The sequence below is a fragment of the Chrysoperla carnea genome, chromosome 5 (genome assembly GCF_905475395.1).
Source record: "Chrysoperla carnea chromosome 5, inChrCarn1.1, whole genome shotgun sequence".
In the NCBI taxonomy this organism is placed as follows: domain Eukaryota; kingdom Metazoa; phylum Arthropoda; class Insecta; order Neuroptera; family Chrysopidae; genus Chrysoperla; species Chrysoperla carnea.
In genome coordinates, this window is record NC_058341.1 from 76,163,312 (window position 1) to 76,174,375 (window position 11,064).

Consider the following 11,064-nt stretch of genomic DNA (forward strand, 5'->3'; position numbering starts at 1 on the left):
TGACTGACTTAATGGACTGTATAAAAAATGAAATTTGTACTCACGTGTTTTTGATGTCTAAATGATTTAGTACGATGAGGTTTGGTTGGAAACCGATCATGTAGATATAGAGCATGATGTATCAGAGCCTAGGCAAAGCATGGACAAATGTGTAAATGGTTATGGCAAAAAGTTTTTGAGTATGGTTAGACAGAATAATTTGGTGATTTTGAATGGAAGGACTTTGAGTGACAGTAGTGGTGAGTGGACGTATGTATCGAAACAAGGGAAGAGTGTGATTGATTACGTGTGTGTTACGAAAGATTTGTGGGATGGGTATACTGATAAGATGGTAGGGGAATTGGTTGAGTCTTTTCATTTTCCATTAGAAGTAAAGACTGATATTTGTAATATAGCGGGCGAAGGAAACTTATGTTGCAATGAGGAATGAATGAGATATAGGTGGGATCCCAACAAAGAAATATGTATCCTCAACCGAATAAATAGCGAAGAATCTCGTTTGTTTACAATCGGAGTTAATTGGATGATAGAAAAAAATAAAATTAATGAAGCTGTTAAAATTTTACAAGACTGGATAGGCTATTTAAGTAGAGATCTAGAAACTAAAAGTCATCGTAAGATTACAGTTACTAGAAAGTACGATTGATATGAATGACTTCGACTGTAAGCAACAAAGAAAAGAGCTGCAAAATAAACTAAGGGAAATGAGAAGACAAAAGACTGATTTATCACTAAAGCTGTCAAATCTGGAGTGCAAGGAATCTTTTGAATGTATGTGCGAGCGAAAGAAAAAAATATATGAATCAGAATATGTGCAAAGGGTGAATGATGCTGAAAATAATAACGATTCCAAGCTATAATGGAAGATATTAGCCAAGCGAGGTAAAAACTATGCGAAAGATGAGGTAAAATGTGATGAATGGATTAGGCATTATAGTAATTTGTATGGAGATAGTGTAGAATGTGAAGAAACATTAATATAGGAAGTGTCGACAATTGATGAAAACGATGATCTCAATATTTCCCTGGAATGCACGGATATAGATCTGGCAATTATCATGGCAAAGAACAACAAGGCACCAGGCAAAGATGGAATATTAAATGAAATTGTTAAAACTATACATAAACACTGCCCTGATTTTGGACTGCTTTTGTGCAACTTGATGAATGCCATGATACTTAACAGATTTTATCCAAATGCCTGGAGGTCGGGAATAATCACAAATATATATAAAGGGAAGGGAAGTCCTTTTGATCCTCAGAATTACAGAGGTTTGACACTTATGCCAAGCTTGAGTAAGATATATACAAAAATTTTATTCGATCGTTTACGACAATGGCTAAATGATTATTTAATTATAAATTATGTCCACGCCGGATTTCGCACTGGCTATGAAGTCATGGATAATGTGTTGGTGTTGAAAATAATCATAGATAAATCATTAGCCGTGAAAAGAACCAAAACTTATCTACGCTTCATAGACTTTGAGAAGGCATTCGATAAAGTAAATAGACATCTTTCATGGAATAAACTTGTAAATATAGGATTGTCAATCCACATGATTGAAATACTAAAATCTATATATCAGTCCACTGCGTGTTGTATTCGATCGGGTAACGGATATGTAAGCCCATACTTTAAGACTTTTCAAGATCTTAGGCAAGGCTGTCACTTGTCGGCACTTCTTTTCTTGGTATATATAAATGATATGTATGAATGTATGGAGGGAATAAACATCACATCACAATGTATTAATGGTAGAGAAATAAAAATATTATTTTACGCAGATTATGTGGTGCTTATTTCAAAAACAGTTGGAGGTATGCGAAGATTTTTAAAAGGTTTAAAGTAGTATTGTGAAAGATGGATGTTGAGTGTGAATGTTAAAAAACAAAAATGATGATAGTGACGAATTGACGAAAAAGTAGTATGAATGAAGTATGGAACTATAAAGAAATGATTGTAGAGAATGTTAGTTGTTTTGAGTATTTGGGTGTAGTGATGTGTAGTAATGGAAAATGGAAAGAGCATGTGGAACGTATGACCGATAAGGCAATGAAAGTTTTAATGAGTATTAGAAGGTATGTGTACAGATATGAAAATTTCCCTATAAACGTGATTTTGAAAATGTGCAATACTTTAATAATTCCAATATTAACTTATGGAAGCGAATGGTGGGTTGGAAATAGTCATAACTATAAGCAATTAATATTGAAATGGGCACTAGGAGCGTGGAATATTATTGCATGACAAAGGCTTTTAATTATCGCAGTAGGGTGTATAATAGCAACAAAGAGCTGCAAATAATCTGTTTGAATGAGGGTACGTTGAATGGAATAAGAGATTTAATAAACGAATGAATGGAATGAAACGGATTGAATGAATTGGATGAGGGATGTGTGAGAGCAAAGATCAAGAAAGAAATTGAAGAGTTAGCGATACGTGAAAGTTTAAATGATATAAGAACGAAAGGGAGTCTAAGCACCTTTATAACCTTAGACCATTTTAAACTAGGTGCTAGTGTGTGAATGTGTGTAATTGAAGTGAGAGATACTTGATTGCAAATTTTAGAATGTATGGGTTTAAGTGGGAAAGTGTGAAAGTTGATAGAGTTAGAATATGTGTGTTGTGTGACTCAGCAGAAAGTGTGAAGCATCTGATAGAGGACTGTCCAGGAACTTCAGGCTAAGAAAGGGAGGAATTACATAAATTGGGACTGACTACAACTCAATCTATACTTAATTGCTCTGGTTTAGACTTTATGAAAATAGTAACGTCGTATCTGCGATATATTTTGATAAAAAGACAGACATATCTCTACTAAGCCCTCGCGAATATATACTATTTACCCTATTAAGTTTTAGTTATTTTTTTTTTTTTTTTTGTATGGATATGTTTAAAAGATTTGTACTTGATTTACGTCAAATATAAGTTATATATGAAGGTCGAAGAAAAAATATTGTAATATATGGAATTATGGAACAACTCAGAAACAAATTGCGTTGATAAAAAAAATATTAAAAGAAAATTTGGAGATAGAATGTAATCGGCTTGATATAGATTTTGTCAAAAGATTAGGCATCTGAGGTAAAATGTAGACCCGTATTGGTTGGATTGACAATTCTTGGGGCATGAAGCTTACAATACTACAAAGAAGAAAATGCCTTAATGGAACCGATATCTTTATAACAGAAGACATGTCACAAAAAACGTTACAAAAACGGAGAGAATTAAGACCTATTTTAGAAAAATTCCGAAACGAGGGCAAAAAGGCAATTTTCAAAAAAAGATGATTTGTGGATAGATGGTATTAAATGGAATCAAAATAATTTTAAATATCAAGAAAATGATCAAATCAAATCGCATTTTATAAATGATAAAAAGAGACCTAATGAAAATAGCCCGGAAAAAAGTTTTGCAGTAAAAATAATTGCAGGAGAGTCAATGAAGAAACCACAATCTGGATCTCTTTTACAAACATCTATATCGAATTTTTCAAGAATACGATATAATTCCATGGGTTCGTCAACAGCAAATAATACAAATAATGAAAAAAATGTAAAAACAAATAAGCAACAAAAAGATACATAGCCACCATTCGAGGTTCCCGGTACTGAAAGTATGACGAAAAGAATTTGGCAAACGGATAATCACATGGACTCGATAACAAAAAATAGATATAAACAATTTAACAAACTCTCAAGACGACTGGTTATCGTGAGAGATCATAACCAAATACCTCTTTATACCCCAAATTTAAAGGTAAAGCAAAATGTTGAAAACACACGTATAACAGAACCAAAACATAGGTATATATGCACACTTAAAGTACGTACATTAAAAACGGAAGATAGGATGATTGAACTGGAAAACTCGTTAAATAAATTAAAATGGGATGTATTAGGTATATCAGAAATAAAAAGAAATTTTACAAAAATAGAAGAAACCGAAAATGGCAATCTATTTTTACATTCATCTGCGATAAACGGGCAATATGGTGTTGGTTTCCTCGTAAATAAGAAATGTAAAAATGGCATTGAAGAATTTATACCCATTAATGGAAGAATAGTAACGATAAAAATCCTTAAATCAAACTACTATGGAACAATACGAAAGCAACTAAAGAGAATAGTAGTGCTTTTCTACTAATAAAAATATAAACATTTTCGAGATTAATATCACAAATAGGATGGAATATTTAACTCAAAAACTTCACGGTGGAACAAAATACGTAACATTAAATTCCACTCGAGCTGCATTTTTACTAATTTGCAAAAATGATTTGTCTAAATAACCATTATTGTCCATTTTTTTACGGGGCTGCTACAAAAGAAGACCCTCTCAGCCAAAATACTCAGTAACATGGGATTCAGAGCAAGTGTTATCTTATATTAAAAATATTTCATATTTAAAGAATCTTAAATTGAAGGAGCATTCCGAAATACTTGCTGCATTGTTGGTCTTGATCACCGCGCATAGATTTCAAACACTATCAGTCATAAACATTGATTATATTATAAAGACAAACTTAAGTATTAAAATAAAAATCCCCGATTTCATTAAGACGTTGAAACCGGGAAAAGAACAACCTGTACTATAAATCCCCTTTTTAAAGCAACTTTACTTCCACAATACCTTGAAAAAATAGAGGAGCTCAGATATTCGGGAAAAAACCTCTTCATATAAACCGTGAAACAAACAATGGGACACTGGGTAAAATCACTGCTCGTCAAAGCAAGTGTGGATGTAAATGTATTCACTGCGTACAATGCAAACAAGTTGAGGTTTCTAAGGCCTTTGCTAATGGAGTTAAATACTATTAGAAAAACCGGTAGGTGATCTTCAACGATCAGCATTTGCTCGGTTTTACTTCCGTCAAGTCCAAAATTCGCACGATACTCGCAAAATTTTAATAAAAAAGTGAAAGAATACCTTATATTTCTTTTTCTGATAAAAAATTAAATTAATCAGTTATTATAAATAATAATTAATCAATACAAATTGAACAAAAGGGAGTGTTATTTCTGCCTCTAAACCTCTACAAGTAGTCAATCATCGAGAACGAGACGCGAGTATAATTCTCCGATCAAACGAACCCGCCGAAGGCGGGCGACGTTAGATAGGAATTATACGAAGCGTCTCGTTCGAAGATGATTACTTCCCCTCCCAAAACATATATGTCCCAATTATAAAACCCCAGTAATCATCTTCTATTAACAGAAATAACACTTGCAGATACAATACAATAATCTCTAAAATATGAAGTAACAAGAACGTATTCGTGGAAATAGAAGACCGCGGAATATTTTCAATTGAAATCTCTAAAGTGTGTAGTTACCTTTGTACATAAACAGTACTACAAGTAGTTAATCATCTTCGAACGAGACGCGAGTATAATTCCTATCGAACGTCGCCCTCCTTCGGCGGGCTCGTTTGATCGGAGAATAAAAATGGTAAAATAGTTTCTAACTACAGACCAATCTCTTTAACAAATCACCTATGTAAGATCATGGCAAAAATGATATCAAGAAGATTGTTATGGTATTTGGAAAAAAATAACAAACTACAACAACAAAATCTAAACGCAATATTTATAGACTTAGAAAAAGCTTTTGATCGAACAAACAGGTCAAAAATATGATATCAATTACATTTATGGGGTTTGCGAGGCAATCTACCCTTATTAACTCAAAACTTCCTAACAAACAGGACATTTACAGTAAAAATTATTAATCAGGCATCAGACGTCCATTCATTGGAAAACGGCATCCTAAAAGGCTCGGTATTATCTGCAACCTTATTTAATATTGCCATAAACGACATAACAGATATTATCCTCAAACCAGTTCAAACAATCATTTACGCTGTTGGCATTGTTATTTACCTCGCCAGTCACAAGCAAACTACTGAAAGTCCAATTGGAGGACTTAAAAAACACTCAACAACAAGAACAAAACCCCGAAACGGCAAATGAAGGCAACAACACGCGCAGTGATACTACAAAAACAATGAGTGGCTGTGGCAGTGCAGTGGCCGGACCTAGTACCGACAAAAGTGAAGTGACTATAAAATCCAACTTTACGAAAGACATAGTACAAGTTCAAACTAAAAATAGATTTGCCCCTCTGGACAAACACCCAGGCGGCAACGACGAATCCGACCATGACGAGGATGATGAAGTGACTATCCAAAACAACAATAACGCCAAAAAATTGAAACCTCCACCGATAGTTATACACGGAATTCCTACAAGTCATAAAGACTTCATACAGGAGCTTAACCAAGTAATTAAGAAAGGGTTCCATATAAAATACACACCAAAGAAAACAAATCTTTTTATACATGATAATACAGAATACAAAAAGTACCTTACCGCCCTGGATGACAGCGGTAAGGAGTTTCATACTTTCACTGGAAAAGAAGAGAAGCATCACGCATTTGTGCTCAGTGGACTACCCAACGACGTTACTGAGGAAGACATTAAACACGACATCGAAACTAGACACGACATACGTATCATCAACGTTTATAAAATGAAAAACACCCGTAGAACATTGTTTCTAGTAATAAGGGACCAAAAAGCAACATTAAACACATTGTGCAAAATGTGCGCTATGTGTACAATACAAGAATCTCTTGGGAACGTCATCACAACGCCAAGAGAATTATCCAATGTCACCGTTGCCTGGAATGGTCGCATGCTACGAGTAACTGTCGCGCAAGGCCCACCTGCTTGAAATGCGCAGGTCCACATTGGAGCAGGGAATGCACCATCATCGAAAAAAATGATGAAAATCAAAAATTAATTAAGGGTGCAAACTGCAAAGAAAACCACACAGCAAATTCAACAGACTGCCCAGTTTACAGGGCAAAAATAGAACAAATTGAAAGAAGGAAACAATCTCAGGCCGTACCACTACGCAACAAAACTCAAAAGTTTAATGCAGCTCCCCTACCAGCCACAAATGCCTGGTCTAGGGGCAACCCTTTAAAACCAACAAACATAATGCAGAACGCTGAAGTACACCAGGGCTACGCTCATGGTGAGCACACTTCTCTAACAAACAACGTCACTAATACACAACAACACACACATGCTGCTGACGGTATGCTTAAACTGGTAAGTGAGTTTGATGAATTAAACAAATTAATAAATGTAGATCGGATGTTTGCATATGTAAAAGAACTGAACTATCACTTAAGACAATGCAAAAATGAACTCGAAAATTTCATAACTTTTGTAAAAAATACTTCAGTAGCACCCAATGCCAACCATAAAATGTGGTACTTGGAACGAAAATGGCCTACACCAAAACCTTGGCGAACTTAGATCCTTCATTCTTGAGAAAAAATTAGACCTATAATGTTAATAAATGAAACAAAACTCACTGAAAAAATAAAAATCAAGATTAAAGACTTCACGGTCATACGTGAAGACCGCACAGCCAATGGTGGAGGTGTAGCCATAATAATCAAAAACAGCATTCCGTTCCAAAGAACCAAAATTAAAGACCTTCTATCATTTGAAGTTATTAGCATTCAGTTGCAAAATAACTTAAACATAATTGCAGTGTACAACCCTCCGAGTAATAAATTTACAACAAAAGACCTAGAAACGCTCTTTAGGGTAGGAAATAAAGTGTTAGTAGTTGGTGATTTAAACTCCCGGCACCCAACCTGGAACAATCACATTACGAACACTAATGGACGAACACTCTACAAATTCGCCATTGACAACGATATTGTCATCAAAAATACTGTGGACCCCACTCACTATCCTTCAAATGGCATGACCCCCACCTTCATTGATCTTGTGATCAACAAAAATATGTCGAACCTTACTGACCCGGTTTCCGTTCTGGAACTACCCTCTGATCATAGCCCAGTACTGTTTAACATAACTTACCAACATAAAGAAAGTCTACAAAAGCACTTTACCTCGTACAAAACGACCAATTGGGCAGAGTTGGGAAATACTCTGAACGCCAAAATCAAAATAAACAACAAAATTAAAACTGCGCAAGAGGTCGAATACGAAGTAGAGGTGCTTACACGAGCAACAACAGATGCTAAAAAGCTCCACAGTAAGAGGGTTATGATAAAGAATAACAGGTACCTCCTAGACGATGAAATAAAACGCTTGATAAAAGCCAGAAATGGTATGAGGAAGCTCTATCAAAAGCGAAACCTGCTATATCTCAAGGAAGACATTAATAAACTTAACAAACTTATTAGGACAAATATTAAAAGCAGGATCAACGAACAGCGGGTAAAAACCCTCAAGGACCTTCGCCCTGGGGACAAAGCCATGTGGAGGATAGCCAAAAACTTCAAAAAAGTGCCACAAACCATCCCTACTCTGATCAAAAACAACAAAACCTACCTGACTGATAGAGCAAAAGCCAACATTATAAGCGAAACGCTAGAGGAGATACAAACCAACGAACTTATATCTCCTCTTGAAATCGAAATAAAAGATACTTTAGAAAAGTACTTTTCAAACATGCAAACCCGAGAAAAATCAGCTAAAATAAAACTCTCTTCCCCCCAAGAGATTAGGGAAGTAATCCGAACCCTCCCTAACAACAAAGCTCCTGGCAAAGATGAGGTGGACAATAAGCTAATTAAAAACTTATCAACTAAAGCTATTGTCCAACTTAATTATATCTTTAACGCTATGCTAAGAACAGGACATTTCCCCAAAGCATGGAAAACTGCTATAGTGGTCTCCATACCTAAACCAAATAAAGACAGCCAAGACCCGCTGAACTATAGACCTATCAGTTTACTGAGCTCGCTGTCCAAGATTGCCGAGAAGGTTATCTTGGGAAGAATAACCAAATTTAATCAAAATAAAAACATCATTAAAAGTGAACAATTCGGGTTCAGAAGTGGGCACAGCACAAGCATGCAGGTAGCAAGAATCGCTAACGATATTGTTACTAATTTCAACAAAAACAATGTAACTGCTGTGGCCCTTCTGGACATCGAAAAGGCTGTGGCATTTTTAAGAGACTTTAAATTAAATCTTCTATTAAATTACCAACCGTGGCTTTGTTGACAAAGTGGAAGCGTTTTTTTTACCGCGATCTTAGTAATTGTGATCGAATCTGAAAGAGAATAATTTGACAAAAGGACGGTCTAGGATTTGAGTGGAAGTCTATAAAACGACTACAACTCTATGGATTAGTCAGTGAAATGTCAAAATTATTTGACAACAACAAAACGCATTTACGTATCTTTTTACACTTAAGTTACTTTATTTCATTAAAATATAAATATTCTTTGGTTTAGAATTCTAAAATATGGCTTTAAATAAACCATTAAATGAATTTTTAAAAAAATATAAACTAAAAATATCACAGTCAACTACCCCAGGCTACATAACCTCTTTTGTGCAATGTTTTTGTTAATTAAGTAAGTGTTTTTCTTTTTTGTTACATTATTATAAAATGATACTAATTTGAATTGAACATTTCCAATCTAGTGTGAAACAAAACAAAACGTTCTCGAAATGACGTAAATTTAATTCTGTGTAGTGAACCAAATAATTTATCTTCTGTATCCGGCCCGTGACTCAACGTAGTCAAGCATTAACACAGGGCCGAATACGGTGAAGATGACGAACCGCGAGGTGCAACACAATCGAGGCCTTTTGACACCCGTCCATGGGCAGTCTGAACTCGTTGTCGGCTACACCTCTAAACGCGGTATTGGTTCACTTCACAAAACAATCTATACCATTCTTGATTAAAATCAAATCGAAAATGTTCAATTGGATAGTCAACAAAAAAAAACGTATATTAAATTTATGGAATTTCTATAAGGTAAATCTCCCAACAACAATATTATACGGATGGGGTGGAGAAATATAAAAAAATAAACCGTACCTTAAAAATCCAGGCAAAACCACCACAGGATAACCGATACACGACCAAAAACAAACAACACCAGCCGTTGATGAAATGTCCAGGTATAATTAATTAATCGTTCATGTACGTCCATTTCTTTGAATTTATACCAATTATCTTTTCTTTCCAGAGTACATTATTGACTGCAAGATTTCCAGTTTCTCCACGATAGTATAATTATCGATGTAATATTAAAACGTGCTCGCGTTGCGGGCACGAACGTGTATATTATTAATTTTTAATAAATTTTCTATTCGATGTGTACCCTTCAATGGTGATTTGTTCAAGAGTAATTCCGTCGTTAATTATCCCAATCCATGAATTGTCGATGTAATATTAAAAACGTGCTCGCGTTGCGGGCACAAACGTGTAAAATTATTAATTTTAATAAAATTTTTATTCGAAGTGTACCCTTCAAGGGTGATTTGTTCAAGAGACCTCATTTTTAATTGTTTTTGGCTTTTTTGCTCGGTTTTGTATTCATACGCGAACTACGTTGTTTTCGTTTGTTAAATTTTAATAATTGTTGCGCACGGTGGCTATTCACACGTTAACGTGTACTAACGTCCGTTCACACGCTAGCGTGATTTTAATTCAACTTTTTTTTTTAATTGAATGATTTTTCTTTATTTTTTTATTTTGTGTGTGTATTTAGATTTAGATAGGGTTTTTCTGTCCCAATCCGTATAATGATTTTGATCGCGCTTATTACTATAATTTGACTGATTTTTAATTACTGTCAACCAAACCTACAATCAAAATACTGTGAACCTTATTGAACGGTTCAAGGCCTTCGATACCGTCTACATCGACGGTTTATTATATAAACTGATTAAATACGACTTCCCACGGTACCTGATCGCAATACTGGACAGCTACCTAAAAAACAGGAACTTTTATGTTAAAGTTAACAATAGTGTCTCGGCTGTTAGAGAGCCAAAAGCTGGGGTACCACAAGGGTCGGTTCTTGGGCCAGCCCTATTTAATTACCTTATCAATGATATCCTGCTTTTTGCAAAAACAAAGACAGCTGTATACGCGGATGATACTGTAGTATACACCCACTCCTTTAATGCGCAAGTGGCTACTAAGCAAATCCAGATACACCTGGATATGATACTAAAATATGCCACAGAATGGAAAATTAAAATC

At 34.9% G+C, this 11,064-nt stretch overlaps 1 long non-coding RNA gene across 1 annotated transcript; it reads left to right on the plus strand.

Moving 5' to 3' along the window:
• The first annotated feature begins 9,137 nt into the window (after window positions 1-9,137).
• LOC123299872 lies at window positions 9,138-10,282 on the plus strand. The gene is made up of 3 exons (XR_006535361.1): window positions 9,138-9,418; window positions 9,829-9,974; window positions 10,043-10,282. It is a non-coding gene; the product is annotated as an uncharacterized LOC123299872 (long non-coding RNA).
• The last annotated feature ends 782 nt before the right edge of the window (window positions 10,283-11,064 follow it).